We start from the raw sequence: 13,538 nt of genomic DNA, 5'->3' as shown, positions 1-13,538 counted from the left end.
TCAAGATTGCTTTTCATGACTTTGAATATTCCTTGCTTACCCCTTCTAGCATGCAAAGTTTCTTTTGAGAAATCAGCAGACAGTCTTATGAGAACTCCCATAAGTAGGTAAGTAACTGCTTTTCTCTTGTTGCTTTTGAGATTCTTTATCTTTAACCTTTGGCATTTTAATTGTGAGGTGTCTTGGAGTGGGCATCTTTGCATCCATCTTGTTTGGAACTCTGTACTTTCCGGACTTGCATGTCTATTTCCTTTGCCAAATTAGAGAAATTTTTATGTCATTATTATTTTCAAATAGATACTCAATTTCTTGCTCTTTCTCTTCTCCTGACACCCCTATGAGGCAAATGTTGGACCTCTTGTTGTCTCAGAGGTTGCTTATACTATCCTTATTTTTTTGTATTCAATTTTCTTCTTATTATTCTGATTGGTTGTTTTGTGTTTCCTTATGATCTAAATCATTGATTTAATTCCTGGTTTCCTCTACTCTATTATTGTTTCCCTATAAATTGTTCTTTATTTCAATTAGTGTATACTTCATTTATGACTGGATCTTTTTTATGCTGTTGAGGTCCTGACTAATTCCTGATCGTTATAAACAGTGTTTTGAATTCTGCATCTGATAAATTGCTTATCTCCATTTCATTTAACTCTTTTTCTGGAGTTTTGATCTGTTTTTTTTTTTTTTTTTCATTTGGGCCATGTTTCTTTGTCTCCTGATTTGGTCAGCCTCCCTGTGTTTGTTTCTATGTATTAGATAGAACTGCTTTGAGTCCATGTCCTGATAATGTGGTCTAATGTAGCAGGTGTCCTATAGGGTCCAGTGTCACAGCCTCCCCTACCACCCAAGTGGAGGTGAGCCATTTGTGTGGGCCAAATACAGCCCCTCATACATTTGAGCCTTGGTTACTGTTGGCAGATTAATGGGAAAGATTTACTCAGGCAAGTCAACTGTAAGGATTGGCTGTGATCACTGACTACCAACCTCTATACTCTGTGGAAGATCAGCTGTGCAGGGGCAGGGTGGTTGTGCTTTAACATGGTCTGTAGCTGTCCCCTGGGTGTGCACACTTTGTGTTTTCCTGGATGGTGCAGGGAAAGGTCAGCCCCACTTGTGTTTTGTCTGGGCCCTTTCTTCCTGAGCTATGAAGCAATCTGAGATGGCTGATATATGTGCAGAGCTTGGATATTCCCAGGTGAAACCAAGCTTTGAATCTAAGCTGGCTGCTGCTTGTGCCAGGCCTAGGGCTCATGGAGGTCAGCTATTGCATTCTTGATAGGATTTAGAAGTTGTGAAGCATGAGCCAAGGCCATCCATTCATGCAGGAAAGCAGCTTGGGTGGGGTGTAAATTGGAGAGGGCACAGTCTCTGGGACTCTCCAAGGCCAGTCAAATAGTGTTGACCAGGTTGATGAAGTCTCAGATATGGTACCAGTTTGCTGGCTCTGTGGGTGGAAGGTTTAGAAAAGGGACAATGGCCTCTGTTTGCCTTGATGTCAGTTCCTCCTTTTATGCCATTGGTGCCTTTCTATGGTGCTGGAACTCAGAGGGAGTGTCTGAGTAGGTGAGTCTGTGTTGGGAACCGCCCTGACTGGTATCAGAGGCTGAAACCCCCACCTAGCTAAGGCTAAGGGAACACCCTTGGAACTGTAAGCCAGCAAGGAGACAAAAGCTTATCTCCCTGGCAGGAATGCTGCTTCTGCTGCTTTATTCATAACTGAACCCCAAAAAGCTTGGTCGGTTAGCCAAAGACGGGTAAGATTCCCCATGGGGGAACGACCTAAGCCAGGCACGATCACTTTGGGAGGCCCCCCAAAAGAAGGACTTGGGGGGCTGCAGCAAAAGGGGGTGATGGACCCTCGCTCCTCGGCTTTGGTAAAGTCTGAGTTCTCATCGTCTGGGAGAAAATCTCCTTATCTCTCAGTTGCCTTAGTTCCCTTGCTCCACCTAAGCCTAAAACAATGACAGGGTGGTGCAGCTCGGTACTGAGAAGTGCGGATTCCCCGGGTGATCAGGCCTAAGAAAGAATATGTAAATTACTGTGAAACCTCCTTTGTTTAGAATGCTCTCAGTTGAATGAGAAGGGTCTTAGGAGGAAGTTAGTTTGTTCCTCAGTCTTACAGCTCTTTGACCCCAACTCAATAGACCGGCAGAGTTCTTTGTTTTCTATAGTTCCTTACTTCCCCCTAATGAGTACTGTACTTTACCTGAATTATTATGCAAAATGAGCCCAATAAAAGCAGGTATGGACTGTAAATCAGCGCGCTCCCCACTAGGGGGGGTGGCCATTCCGTCCCTACTTCCCCACAGAAACTAGTTTGTCTCTGTGCATGTTTTTTCTCACGTGTTTATCGTCGAGCCATCCACAGTGTTCCGTGGTCACTGCTGGCCGGTGACCCACGCGCAACAAGTCTGCATGTGGGATTTTAAAAGAAACTGCTTAGGGTTCCAGGTGTTTCTTCCACTGACTCAATTCCTACTGGTATTTGCAGCCAGAAGTTGTGCAGGCTTATCTTCCTGGGACTGGCACCCTGGGCTGGTGGGACTGGTGTGTAGCTGGGACTCCTCATTTTGAGATATCCCTTCTAAATTTTTATCTACCATATGTGGGTAAAAGACCAGCCCACTCATTTGTGCCCCTTCTACCAGTCCCAATGGACGTGGTTTCTTCAGTTCTGTAGTTGTCAGACTTCCATTCAACTCAATTCCTGGTGGTTCTGAGTGATGGTTGTTCTAAATTTTAGTTGTAATTTTTGTTGTGGTTGTGCAAAGAGGTGAGCCATGTTTTCCTACACCACTATCTTGACCAAAAGTTCTTCTATGAATTCTTACAGGCTTGGGAAACCCCAGATAATTCCTGTATTTTTACCTTAAATTCATTAAAATCCTTTAAGTTGCCATGGCCAGAATTGATCTAAAAATACATATAATAAGTAGAAACTTCAACTATTTCTTTAATACTATCTTAATCATTATATTAGATTCCATAGGATTTGAATTTTCATAGTTATTAGGGACATTTAAAAGACCTAATAGTGGATTTTGAACTTTATTTCTTAAGTTAATGGTATAAGTTTGTTTTTTTTAATGAAATCATACTTGGAATTCACATACAAACAGATGATAGTAGAGCTGATGTCAGGGAAGTGAGACTGGGGGTTGGAGCCATATTCTGCTTGTCTTTTATTGGCTTTTGTGCTTGTCTTTTATTTGGAAGCTGCCAAGGCAGCCATGTAGACCCTAAGGGTCTAATTAACACCATTGAAAAACACTGATTTAGTTCATAGCAACCCCTACCTCCATGTTTTTGTCATTGCTATGTTGATTATAGCCATGGACTTAAAATTCTAAGACATTTGAATATAAGAAACATGGTCCAGGCATGAGTACTAGAATGATAGAACAGTCCTTGGAAAGAACTGTAATGAGAAAGAATCAGTGTAGGCAAGAATGATTGCTTGTATATGGAGTAGAACAAGTTCAAGCTTGATGGCTAGTAGATTAATGAAGAGACAAACATACATATCAGAAAGAGAAATCATACAAAACATTCAGTTTTGACAGGAAGATGAGTTTAATTTTAGCAAATGAACATGAAGTAATAGCCAGTCTTTAACATGGCATAATATATAAATGCTAATTGTTCTTGCAGTAAATCCTGGAGGGTCAGGGCCAGCCATACAGAAGTTGTTTACTCCTAACAAATGCCCTGAGTCCATGCTCTGAAGAAAGTAGTATGGAGACTAAAGAATTCTCTAAAAAGATCCTAAGGAGAATGGAATTCTAAGATCAAAGAGTTGGAGAATGAATGAACATTAAGTCATCTGAGAGAAAGAAAAAAATGGTTAAGAAGATAGTAAGGGTGTGGGGATTGGGGAGGGGGAGAAGATAGTAAGAAGAATCCAAGATGGTGGAGGAAGTAGAAGTTGTACTCACCTTATTCCATGACCACACCAAAATTAAAACTAAATTACAGAACAATCAGCTTGGATAACCATATGAAGGCTAGCTGCACAGAAGTCTTATAACTGAGGCTAGACAGAAGAAGCCATGTCCAGGCTACTAAGGGTGGAGTGGCAAAATGAGCTGGCTTCATACCCATGTGTCACACTTGAGAATCCAGTGGGATATCTCAGCTGCAGACATTACCCTTGAAAAGTGAGGGATCTCATTCCCATGCCAGGCTCCACAGACTAGAGCATCAATGATGGGAAGAGGGACTTAGATAACATCTGGCTGTGAAAACCAGAGGGAATTGTCTCCACCTGGGTAAGATGGAAGAGTGCTAGAAAACCCAGGCATCCTCTTAAAGGCACAATGTGCAAAATATCCCTTGTAGGTACTTACCCTGAGCTCTGGTGGAGGAAGGGTAGCTTTGAAAGCGCTAGAATTATGAAAGATAGACTGAGTTGTGTAGCTTCAAGGAGAGGGTAGGAAGGACAGCTGCCAAAGTCTCTCTGTTGAGTCCCTTCCACACACCACCCACTGATGCCATCTTTCCCTGGTCAAATACCCCATACCATACACATGAGCCTGAGAAGCTACACTAGCTCCACCCCAGTGACTTTCTGAGGCTCTGCCCTGCCATTTTTGTAAGGGTCTTGGCCTCTGCTGGTAGTAGCCAGACTGAGCCAGAGTTGCAGTTTTATTCTGAAAAACTCTCAAGGAATTCCAGGCAAGGTCATGGGGTGCCATAGACAGAAAGGTAAAGACTGATTTGTGGGTACTTAGGGTGACAGCTGTCTTCCTATGTCCCCAAGAGGAGCCACTATTCCTGTGCAAAGCCTCTCTTCATATGCACAAATCTTAATCTGCTTTCATATGATGAACTCTCCTGGCCCCACCACAATGATCTAATACCTAGCCCCACCTTCAAAGGTCCATGGCTCTAGATAAGTGGTGGCTGGCATTGATGTACCCTGAGACTTTAATGAGTGGCCTGAGACCCACCATTGTGTCCAGTTTGAATATATTAACCTGGTGACTAACACTTGGCCCTAACTAGTAATTTCCTGAGAAGTTACCTCACACAGCTCATGTACCATCTGAGACTTATTCAGTGGCCGAACCTGATGCGGACCATGGCTCATGGGGTCCGAGACACTGTGCATGAGACACAACAAATACACAAGGACTACAGAGTCCTGTGGAGGAAAAGTGACAGCATGGCTTCTCTCTTAGGAGGAGAAAAGCCTTGGAGTGCCTCTGCAACTCTCTCAAGGGGAGAGCACCCCAACCCTTGCCTTGACAAGCTTTTATTGCTTTTCTGGGCACATTACATGATGGTCCTCATTTACTATGCAGAGGTTCACTTTAGGTGGTTACCTTTCACAGAAAACAAAGGAGAGGATGCTGCTAATCACATCACAGAAGAAGGGTATTTGCAAATACAAAGGGAAAAGTGGTTGAACTGGTTTACACTCATCCTTGGAAAGTTTAGCATAGATTTTAGGAAGTTACTTTTAAGATATGCAGTAAACATTTCCTGCCTCAATTCAGGGTGAGGGAGTTTTAGCCAAAAGCAAGTCTCAAAGCAGTCTAGGTATAATGCAGGCCTGATTCCCCATGAGAGAACCTGTCCATAGGCGTGGGTCCTGTCTGTGCCTGTGCCATGCAGAATGGTCTCCTATATGAACCTAAAGGGTAGAAGGAAGGTGGTGGTAGTGGGTCTTGAGGTGAACTGAACTGTTTGCTGACATACCTTAGGCCAGGTCCTGGGGACAGCTGAACTTGGTAGTCAACTTGGCTTTCCCATAAACATTCAGGTCCAGCATGGGCAGCTACCAACTGACTTGGTTTGCAGCCTCCAAAAAGTACCCCAGGGCCAGTCACAGGCAGAATCTGACATGGATATCCACCCAGGTCCCTCTCAAGAAATCCTAGAATTAAGACACCCTGTTGATGGTTTTAGACAAACACAGAGCATGACACAGTTAACTCCACAAGTGTCAGACACAAAAGAAAACCTCTGTAGGCACCAGCCCTGCTGAGGCATATTCTGCCTTATGGGGGTCACCCCTCCTACAGAAGCTCATACACTGTGGTTGAAGCCAATTTTCTTTTTCTCTTTAAAGATTTTTATTTGTTTATTTTTAGAGAGACGGGAAGGGAGGGGGAAAGAGAGAGAGAGAAACATCAATGTGTGGTTGCGTCTCACGTGGCCCCCTCTGGGGACCTGGCCTGCAACCCAGGCATGTGTCCTTACTGGGAATTGAACCAGCAACCCTTTTGTTCACAGCCCATGCTCAATCCACTGAGCCACACCAGCCAGGCTGAGGCCAATTTTCATAACCAGCAACACTGATGGAAACTCCATCTGTGGGTGTACCAATAGCAATCAAGATTGAAGTAAAACAGACAGGCTGAAATAAGCCACATAAAAGACACACTTGGAGAATCCAACTCAAGTGGTTAGAGAGAACATACAACTGAGACCCCAGAACATGTACTACATAGGGCCACCATACCAAGACTGGGAGACGTAGCAGATCTATCTAATAGACATGAAAAAGCAGAGAGGCAACCAAAATGGAGGGACAAAGAAACATGCCCCAAATTAAAGAACAGAAAACATTTCCAGAAAAAGAAACAAATGAAATGGAGGCTAGTAATCTGCAAGGTACAGAGGTAAAAACATTGGTTTTCAGAATGCTCAAGGAACTTAGAAGAATAGATGAAATCAGTGAGAACTTGGACAAAGAGACAGTAAGCATAAAATGGGGTATAAAAGTGATACAAAAGAATTAGTTAGAAATGAAGAATACAATAACTATAATGAAGAATACAAAAACTATAATAAAGAATACACTAGAAGAAATCAACAGCAGATTAGATGAAGTAGAGACTAAAGTAAGAAAACTGGGGGACAAGGTAGCAGGAAACATCCAAGCAGAGCAACAACAACAACAAAAAGGAACAAATAGAAGGCAACCTATTGAATAGAGAAACATCTTCACCAATGATACATCTTATAAGGGGTTAATGTCCAAAACTTATAAAGAACTCATACAACTCAACACCCAAAAAATCAAATTAAAAAATTGGCAGAGGACCTAACAGATGTTCCTCTAGCAAAGACATATACATGGCCAATAGACATAAAAAATGCTTAACCTCACTAATCATTAGAGAAATATAAATTAAACTAATAATAGGATATCACATTATATCTATCAGAATGGCTATCATCAAATAATAATTGTTGGTGAGGATGTGGAGACAAGGAAATCCTCTTGCACTGTTGGTAGGTTGCAGATTGTTGCAATCACTATGGAAAACAGTATGGAATGTCCTCAAAAAATTAAAAATTAAACTGCCTTATAACTGAGCAATTCCATTTCTGGGCATATATCCAAAGAAACCCAAAGAAAATAACATATGCATGCTTATGTTCATTGCAGCATTATTTACAATAGCCAAAATAAGGAAACAACCTAAATGCCAACAATCTATAAATGGATAAAAAGAGTAGTGCATATATACAATAGATTATTGCTCGGTCAAAAAAGAAGAAAATCTTACCATTTGCAATATCATGAATGGACCTACAGGTTATTATACTAAGTAAAATAGGTCAGAGAAATACAAATACCATATGGTTTAAATTATATGTGGAATATAAATAACAAAATTAATAAACAAACAAAATTAAAACAGACTCAGAGACACAGAGAACAGACTGATAGTTGCCAGAGGGGAGGGAGTTTGGCCACCTGGGAGAAAAAAGGTGAAGGCGTTTAAAAGCATATATTGATAGTATCAGAATAGTCACTGGGATGTAAAGTGCCACATAGGGAATGTAGTCAATAATATATATTGTAATAACAATGTACTGTGTCAGGTAAATACTTAAAATATCAGTGAGGTCACTTTGTAAAATATATGATTATCTAACCACTATGCTGTACACCTGAAACTGTTAGAAAATAATGTTGGATGTAAGCTGTTTTTGAAAAATAAAATATTAGAAAGGGAGATAGTATAGGAGAAGTCAGGTAGGAGAAAAACAATATATATCCACTTTCAGTCACTTCCCTGTGGTTCCCTTGACAAAATAACTGGATTCTCTTATTAAAGCCATTGCAACAGCCTCCTAATTAGGTCAATATGTATCTTTTTTCATTGCTTTTGCCATAAATAAAAGCATAAGTGGAAATTAGTTTTATCCATACAATTCTTTTTTTTTTAATTTGTAATTTTTTAAGATTTTATTTATTTATTTTTAGAGAGGGAAGTGAAGGAGAAAGAGAGAGAGAGAAACATCAATGTGTGATTGCTGGGGGTCATGGCCTGCAACCCAAGCATGTACCCTGACTGGGAATCGAACCTACGACACTTTGGTTCGCAGCCCGCGCTCAGTCCACTGAGCTACGCCAGCCAGGGCTTATACAATTCTTCACTGTAGTAAAAATCTTTGAAATGACAATGGATTCTTTTCAGAAAAGTAATTTTTAAAATCTCTCCCTTCCTTTCTTTATTCCCACCTTCATATATTTTCTGTCACTTCAGATGAGTACACTGAGTTGTAAGTTCATTTTCAGGCTTACAACTTTGATTGAGGATTTGAGGAGAAACTCTTCTTTGTGGTAGGAGCACTGCCATTCACTTGAAAATAACACTATTAGCAACCATTTTATGCCAGTGTTCTATAGCAATATGAGATATACAAACAAATTGACAACAGTCATCTTAGGATAAAATTGTGAAGTGCATTTTCCTAGCTTTGATTTTACATTTTTTATTTTACTTAGTTTTTATTTTAACAAAACATGCAGTTAAAAAATTAATAATTTATTAGCATTTACAATAGTTACAAAGAAAAAGAACTCTAAAAGCAATTTAGTTTGTATTTAAGAAATCACTCTAAACACTTACAATAAATTTATTTCCAAGTATTCAGTTTGGACCAAAATTCAAGGTAGCATTTGGTAGATATTTATGTCTGCTGTCTATTTGCAGTCTTTTTATAAAACCTCTGATTCTTGTGATATCCAGCCCCCATTTTTTCTAACACAGCAGGGAAGACATATACATGTGGCCACTTAAATTAAAGAAAGAAAAACAGTAAGGGAAATCCCAGGCTGCAGAAATATACACAAGCATTTACCTTTTCCAGAACTAAATGTTTCTGGCACAAAAATATTAAACAGCCAAGCCCTACAGAACAAGGTCTAGGGCTACTTAAAATATAACTATTCTGTATTTTAAAAATATATAGGGCAGAAAGTCTTTTGGGTGATATTTATACATTGTCACACAATATTTCTTCCTGCCTAAGTGAATCATCAAGCATTATGTAGAACCAAAAAAGTCTACTTTCTTACATTATCTCTTAATTTAATCTCATAAATCTCTAATAAATATTGCAGGTAACTACATTTCACTATGAGAATTCATCTCTATAGGAAGTCTTTACAGAAAGCTTAATTTCAACAGCCATATGTTACCAAAGTTCAGACTTATACAATAAATGGGTAGGGGGCAGACATTTGCTCCGTAAGACAAAGTAATGGCATTTTTTCCCTGTACCAATAAAAAGGTGGAGTCTGGACTCTGGGGGAAAAAAACAAACAAAAACAAAACTAGGGCTTTAAGAGAACATACTACATACATTTTCTGGAGAAGGTGGCATAAAAAAAAAACAAATGAATGTAGGGTTGGGTAGAACCTAACTGCCTCCTTTGTGCTGACAATTTCTGGATGAGGCAATCCTGCCACTTGCATTAAGTCTGCTGTAGGAAGGCAGTGTTAGAACACATGAACATGAGGTTAACAATGTTTCTGTTACTATCCTAGGATGTAAAAGTAAAAATGAGACTTCTGATACACACATACATAATTAAGGAAACAATCTAGTGGAATAAGACAAGGTAGATTTCATTGTTTTTAAATCTCATGTTAAGTAAGGTTTTGACTAGTCATTTGCAGATCTGATTTCTGGAAACATTTAAGTAAAAATCCAGAATCACTGGGAGATAAATCTCAATGATAACAATAATTTACTTATTCTCAGATTACTCTCTAAACAGTCACAGTCCAATTTTACAACAAGATGTACAAAGGCAGAGTAAGAAAAGGACAAACATTGCAAATAAATTCTTGTCCTTTGGTGGTGCAAGTTTCCAGAAGTTACTCTTGTCCAAATTCTGCTGTTTCTTCAATTGCAAATAACAGCTTTTCTTTCAGCTGCTCATAGCTCTTATTGAGTGGCAGGTCCAGGTGGTTAAAATGGGTACGACTTCTGGGTAACCAATTTTCTTTCCTAACTTCTCAACGCAGAATTTTTGTGATGCATTGCTCCCCATGAGGTCAGCAAATCCTCCAACTGGTAATTTGCAGTTTCCAGTAACAAACTGTAGAAGTCTCATTCTCTTATCATTATCGATTTCTTTAGCAAACTGCCAAAACCACATGATCTGTTTGCTTCTCCTAGTGTAATGACAGTAGCCAGACATTCAAATCAATCTCTTGCATTTCACATAAAAGGACCTCTAACTCCTTTGCACCAAAGTATTACAAATACTACTGTGGGAGAATTTCATTAAAAGCCTCAAAGAAAGCATGTGTTTGTTCTTCAACAACTCGAGACAACCTCCATTCAGCTACCATTCTCATATATTCCTCTTTACTTTCTTCTGTTACAAGAATATTGCCACCACTGGTTTTCAAATCCTGACTATTGATTTCACCTCAAATTTCTTTATCAATGGAGAAGTACATTTTCAAACCACATTCTTCAATATTGTTTTCTTTAGCTCAGATGAAAGAACTGTAAAATTCTGGATAAATAGATTCTAAATCCTTGAGTCCTACTAGGTTGCTCAAGATGCGCTTGTGGAATGGCAAAGAAAAACCTGTGCCTATGAATTTCCCATGGAACAGAGCCATGGCAATAAACCTGCCAATAAAATGAAAATATTTCAGAAGATCTGGATTGATACAAGAAGTGGGGTTTATCTGAAAGCAGTAGTTGTCCTTCCTTGCATATTCAAATAGGCAACACATTGGGTTCAACATCTCATGTTACAAAAGAAAGAACCATTCTCTCACTACACCTCCATAATCTAAACCTTCTTCTAGAAAAATCACCCACAAATGTCTCCACAGATCTTGGGGACTGAAGCTCATTATCTGCTGAAAGGAATCCTCAAACAGCATTTTTCTTGTCACTGTAATCTTTATATGCTGTGGCATGGCCAATTGCTTACACCAGAACCAGAAATATTGAACCTTTGCTTTGAAGTCCCATACATAGGCTATCTGGGGCCCATTGTCTAGGACAGATTTTCTAGTGTGAGCATTTATATACATGGTTGTTCTTCTACTGTGATCCACAAAATAGGAATTCCATCCACTGTGAATCTCATTTCCCAGCCTTCAGGTAAGGGTTTTTCATTTAATTGATCTTGACTTCTAAAGTCTTCCCAGTGGGTAATACAAGTGTTGTGGTTGACAAAATATACTCTACCATTGGTGTTCTCTTTCCCCATCCATGTGGTAGAGGCCCAAGGAGACCAAATTCTTTATTTTGTGATGTAGGAAACAAATCTTGAGTCCCATAAATGAATCTCTGATTAAACTCTTTGTATTCCTCCTTGATACTGACTACAGTGGAGCTGCCACTGTTCATGATTCTGGACTAATTCCAATGTTGGCTTCTGCCACATGGTTGTTCTTGTGAAATGGACAACATAATAAATATGTACCATGTTGTCAACCCTGTGTTCTCAGTTAGGAGATAGAGGTTCTGGTCTATTTCACATTTTTCTTTTTTCAACATAATCTACATAGTAAACTTGCCTGTGCTGGTCCATTCTCTGCTCCCAACCAGGTGGTAGGGAAGCTTGGGGTGCAGGATTTAATGGCCTAGGGCCAGAGCCTCCAGATATAGTAAGAGAAATTATTAACCCAGATGTTGCTCCTTCATATGTATTTGAATTTGTATTTGTTGCAGGCAGAGAGCCTGTACTAGATCCATCACTTTCAGAAGTGGCAGAAAGTGAACCATTGACAGATGTTTGTCTACATGGAGTGGGTGTAGGTGGTCATGAAGATATTGGAGGCCTAGAAGGTTTAAAATCACCATTTGAGAGTGATAGAGAATTATTCCCATTGACCCTCCTGTTTTCACCAGACCCTGCATCCTCAGGTTCATCTGACCCATTTGTATTCACTCTAGTTTTAACCTTGGGTCTAGAGACATCATTGTTCTGTGAAGCACTTTCTGAACATGTAGTTTCACCATTGGTAACAACTTCAGACTCTAATTGCAGCCCATCAAGACACACTGACAAGTCTCCGATTGTTTCTGTTGGATCTCTGTCACCTACAAACTGTAAAATCACAACTACTTCCTCAAGTTTCATATCGTTTGACTTTAATGTTTCACAGATATCTATGCAGTAGTTCCCAAGAAAACATCAGATTTCAGTGTCTGGTGACTCCATACACAAAAATGTAATTTATTCACAGGAGTGATGATAACTGTAAGGGGTTGATTCCATTTGGGACTGCTCATATTGTTACATTTTTCTGTCTTCTTTGACTGTCCATCTACTGTGACTTCCACATAAGGACTTGGTCCAAATAAATTCTTTTTATTTTCTTTAAGTTTTGATGAAATGACAGTGATCTGAAGTTGTGATTTCATGGTCAGGCTACCCATTGAAACAAGTTGTGATCCACTGTCAGACGTACCACCAATAAGATGGCAAACTGTTCAAGTCATGAGTCACTTTTTTGGATTAAGGGGTTGTCTCCAGAAGGCCACTGTTAAATGCATGTTACTGGACTCAGGGTGGTGGTGACTCTTTAGTCCCTAGACTAAGCCACTGATTTTATATTTTTATGATGTTACTAATTTTAATTTTGTTTTAATTTAGTTGGTTGTTGTGAAGCTACCAAATTAAGTTACATTTTTTCCTATAAAATACTTTATTGTATTATTGAAACCATTTGGAATTCTAATGTGGAAGCATTCTTGAATCAGCCCACTAATATTTATTGAGTGTCTATTGTGTTATATGATTTATCTTGGGTGTTCAGGAATAATATAAAACAAAATAGATAATTTTTGTGCTTTTAAAACTATTGCTATTAGTTTGACCTGAATAATTTATGACTATAGAGCAAAAGTTAAACCTTCTTTTATGCAGGGCCAACACTCAGTCATGTGTGTGGACCTTAAGAAAGGAAATATCTACCAAGAAGGATGCTCTATAGTTAAGTGGCTCAAACTTATTTATTTATGTATTTATCCATTTTCATTAGAGGAAGAAAATTTGTTTCTTTCCACAGAAAGAAAATCTAAGTCCTTAAGAAATATTTAGTCTTTAAAAATTTTTTTGATCATTTTTTTAAATAATGATTGACATATATTGGTTTCAGGTATGCACCACAGTGATTAGACCTTACATAACTTACTAAGCAATCACCTGATAAATTTTGCACCCATCTGACATGATAATAGTTATTGAAATATTATTGACAATATTCCCTATGCTATACTTTGCATCCTCATGACTATTCTGTAACAACATA

At 39.1% G+C, this 13,538-nt stretch overlaps 1 pseudogene; it reads right to left on the bottom strand.

Moving 5' to 3' along the window:
- Nucleotides 1-10,127: 10,127 nt before the first annotated feature.
- On the bottom strand, nucleotides 10,128-12,684 carry LOC123824622 (annotated as a pseudogene).
- Nucleotides 12,685-13,538: the final 854 nt, after the last annotated feature.

The sequence above is a fragment of the Phyllostomus hastatus genome, unplaced genomic scaffold (genome assembly GCF_019186645.2).
Source record: "Phyllostomus hastatus isolate PE091 unplaced genomic scaffold, TTU_PhHast_1.1 phas_contig_118, whole genome shotgun sequence".
NCBI lineage: Eukaryota > Metazoa > Chordata > Mammalia > Chiroptera > Phyllostomidae > Phyllostomus > Phyllostomus hastatus.
This window is presented reverse-complemented; position numbering and strand designations above follow the sequence as displayed.